The sequence below is a fragment of the Belonocnema kinseyi genome, chromosome 7 (genome assembly GCF_010883055.1).
Source record: "Belonocnema kinseyi isolate 2016_QV_RU_SX_M_011 chromosome 7, B_treatae_v1, whole genome shotgun sequence".
Lineage (NCBI taxonomy): Eukaryota > Metazoa > Arthropoda > Insecta > Hymenoptera > Cynipidae > Belonocnema > Belonocnema kinseyi.
Window position 1 is genome coordinate 67,352,731 of NC_046663.1, and position 4,535 is coordinate 67,357,265.

Genomic DNA, 4,535 nt, shown 5'->3' on the forward strand with positions numbered 1-4,535 from the left:
AAATGAAAATGTTTGATTACCGCTCTGAACTCGTTTTTTTCCATTTTTCTTAACGAACAATGTTTTTTTTCAATTGGTTATAAAAACACGTAAACTCAGAAGTTGTGGACTGTGACTGCACCATATATCTAGCCGGGAGTGGTGCTGACTGAAAACAGATAATTTGGAGCGATTCGCGCGCCATCTGTTGGTCATTCTAAGGACTTATTGAACTACCCTCGTAAAAGCAGTGCAAAAATATAATAATATAATACACTGAAAATAATGCAGTTATAAAATAAATGCCGAAAACATATTTCGTCTTTTTGAAAATTCAGACTTTGAATTACAAGAAAAGGTTCTTGGTACTCAGGCAGTTGAAATTCGTCACCATTCCTCTTCTACTGTTGTTTCGTAGGAAGCCACCATCTGGCTGTCCAGTCTCAGAATCCCGAGACTATGCGAGCGATATATCGGTTCTCCGATACTAAAGCGATACGAGACATAACCGAGACTTGCGTCTCGAAAACTGATACCGATACGAGAAAAAATCGAGATTTTTCGATACGATATCGAGACAGTCTCGTATAGAACGGCATCACTATAGAGAAGCTTTTTATAAATTTTCGGTAATATCTAGCTAGTCCCAAGAAAGACATAACTTCTTTTTGTTTCTCAGGTCTTTTGAAATTTTGGACGGCAGATGATTTATATTGGTTTGGTTTCACTCCGTTTTCCATGATCACGTGTCCCAGATATTCTAATTCCGGTCGAAGAAACTCACACTTGTCTGATTGAAGTTTAAGTCCAGTAGCCCGTAAACGTTCAAATAAGATAACCAGATGTTCGTTGTATTCTTCAAATGTGTTACCAAAGACAACTATGTCGTCCAGATAAACAAAGCATATTTTTCCTAACAGTCCTCTTAATGCTGTGTTCATCATTCTTTGAAATGATGCTGGAGCATTTTTAAGTCCGAAAGGCATGCGGCTATAGTGAAAATGTCCTTCAGGTGTAGAAAATGCTGTATATTTTTTCGAGTTTTCGTCCATGGGAATTTGGTAAAATCCTGAACTCCAATGAAAGGTTGAAAAGAATTTTGCTTTTCTAAGGTGGTCCAGAATTTCGTCGATTACAGGAAGTGGGTAGACGTCTTGTTTTATTTTTTCATTTAACTTCCTGAAATTGGTTACAAGCCTCCATTTAGGTTTTTTCGGCGCGTCACGTTTTTTCGGTACTACCCAAAGCACAGTGGGCCAGGAGACCCGATTTCGTGGCCAAAAGTCGATTCTTGAATTCGGAAAAATGAAATGGACTACTAAACTAAGGAAGAATTAGAGTATTTTTGCGAATACGTTTTTTTTATTCCAAGAAATCGATTCCAAACCTCCTACCTACATTTATTTTATTAATCAAAGTTGCTCATAACATGACATAACACAACATATTGAGTTCTAAAATATATGAATGTCTTCCTTAGGATGTGCACTTGAGCATAGGTGTGCTACTTTTTGCTACTTTTCATTTGTTTCGCTGCTTATAGTATATATACATGGCCGCGCACGACCATGCCATGGCGTATAGAGCGCTGCTGCTGGCTTACATTCATTTGTTTTCCTAGCCGCATCAACGAGGACGTGCGAACTCACTTGTTTCGTCAATCCGCTTTCCGTCCACATTCCGTGCGTAGATATTTATAAAATATTAATGAACATAATTGATGTACAAAATATATACATGTTCAATATATAAAGTTTCTGAATAAGTTAACAAATTATTCTTTTCTCTTCTACCGTTTTGTCATTGTCGTTCCCATATTGTGTTCCATATTTCAACATTTTGTCATATAAAATGACGGAATTCACTAAAAGGGAAGTTCTTGGAGAACTCCTCAAAACTGATAATGTAGAAACAACTGTTTCCTACATTTTATCAAAAATGGAATTGAATGTCAATAACATTGAAAGTGCAGATGTTGAGAGATTAAAAGACTCTTTGAGAGCTCTCAAAAGTAGACGCTCTGAAAAATACAAAGCTGCGAGGAGGATCCTGGATAAGTTTGAGACGAAAAATGCTGAATGGTTGAATTTCGAATTTCCAGTTTTATTGACCATGAAAACTGAGCGAGAACATTTAGCATCTTCTCATCTTGGTCGTCCAAGCCTAGAATTCTATGAGAAATCTGATCGCTCAAAGCGGCGGGAATCTGCAAAAATCAGTACTGAACAGAAGCACGATACGGAGAAACTATTAATGGCTTCATGCTATGCAGCAAATCGAACTGATAAGAAAGATTCGTATACTGTTCTCAAGAAGGTTTCAGGAAACTTGGAGCAACCAAGAAGAGTTAGAAAATTGTTGGAGGCAGCGGAAGTTCCAATAAAAAAAAAAGGCTGCTGAAGAAGCTCTTACTTTCCTTCTCGATAATTCCCTAACTAAATCTGTGTACACAAATATACGGTTGGAAAGCAAAAACTGTGGTGCTGATAATTGGCCGGCGTACAATTGTGTTAGAGAAGTTAAGATGCAATGCAGACCACCCGAAGAATACATTTCGATTTCAGAGAAAAAAGCAGAGGTAACTCTGCAGGAATTTGTCTGTCTGCATTTGTTGAATCAGTGATCCCAGATCTGAAACGAGACGTGGTCCAATACTATGACACGTCTATGTCCGTGTGAATATGGTAGGAGACGATATAAATTCCTGGGTTGCGCGCGCAACCCATTTCTCCTCTTCTGATTTTGAAAACTCGAAGGTGCACGATTGCCGGTCGGAATACTTCGGCGGTTCTATTTAAATCTCTATCTGCTTTGAAATAAAATGAAGAGATTGGGATTTTAATATTTTCAGATTTCGATGCTGGGCTGGCGATTCTCATGATCTGAATACTTCGCGCGCCTCTTTGATGCGTCTATTTTGAGGTTACGTTATTTCACGTATTAAAAAAATATATATATTAATATTGATAATATTATAATTATGTTATATTATAATAGTCTTATTTAAATCTTCATTCGCATTTGAAAGAAATTAAAGAAATTGGGGATTTTGGAATTCATCCCGTTTGGATGAAAACACAATTATTTGATTGAAAAATTAATTATTTTGTTGAAAATGTAACTATTTCGTAAAAAAAGTCCTCTTTTCTATCAAAAGTTCAACTACTTTGTTAAAATTTTTATTTCTTTTATTTTAAGGTTCATCTGTTTCGTTGAAAATACATTTTTTAAACTGACAATTAATCTATACCATTTTTGGTTATACAATCATGTATTTTGTTAACAGTTCGTCTTTCTTTGTAGAAATTAAATTGCTTTATGGAAAATTTATACTCTTTGATTAAAAACTACATTTTTCGGTTGAATTATCAACTGTTAATATTTTTTGGTTGCAAAGTCGTTTTGTTTTAAATGCAACTATGTTGTTAAAAATTAAAATCATAATTTTTGGGTGGAAAATTCGATTATTCACTTAAAGTTGAACAACTTATTAAAAAAATTAATTTTTTCTTATTAAAGATTTATAATTACAGTTGAAAATTCAACTATTTGCCTTTAAATTCGGTTAAAAATTCAGCTTTTTGTAGATAATAGTCTTTTTGACTTTAAAATTAAAAAATTTATTAAAATTAAAATGGACCTTTTTTAGTAGAAATTTAATCTTTTTGGTTGAGAATGTATCATTTTGGGTCAGAAATGCAATTGTTTGGTTAAAATTTGAACCGTACATCTTCTTGGGTTTAAAAGTCGATTATTTCACTAAGAGTTGAACTACTTTGTAAAAAAAAATACTTTTTTTTTAACTAAGTTTTTTAATTATGGTTACAAATTTAACTATTTGGTTCAAAGTTTAACTCTTTAAATGAAAACTCATATTTATTCGCTTAAGAAATTCAACTTTTTGTAGATAATTCGTCTTTTTGACTTTAAAATTAAATAATTTCGTTTAAAATTCATGTATTTTATTTGAAATTTGTCTTTTTTGTAGATCATTAATTTTCTTGGGCGAAAATTCATCTGATTGGTTGACAATTCAACAACTTTGTTGAAAATAAATTTTTTCCGTTAAAAATTATTTATGTTTATCTTAAAATGTAAATATTATAGGATTGATTAAAAATTAATCCTATATATTGGTTAAGTTTGAAAATCGTTTTTTTATAGAACATTAATCTTCTTGGTCAAAAATTCACCTTTTCCCTTGAAAATTTAACAGTTTTGTTGAAAATTCGTTTTTTTCCTTGTTCAGTTCAATTTTTTATCACAGCTTTTATCTGGAAATTCAACTATTCCATTTTTGGTTAAACTTTGTCCTGTGAATTGTATTAGTTAAATCACCAATTATTTGTTAGAAAATTAATTTATTTGTTTTCGATTATGACTTTAAATATTTTTCAGTCTAGAAAAATTTTATTTTCAACCCATTCAATTTGAAATTTTTTAATTAAAAAAAGAAAATTTCGTTAATTATCGGCAATATTTGACCGTTCATTTAAAACAATCCATTACAAACAACTGTTAAAAACTATACAAATTTGAACAGAATGGTTCGAAAT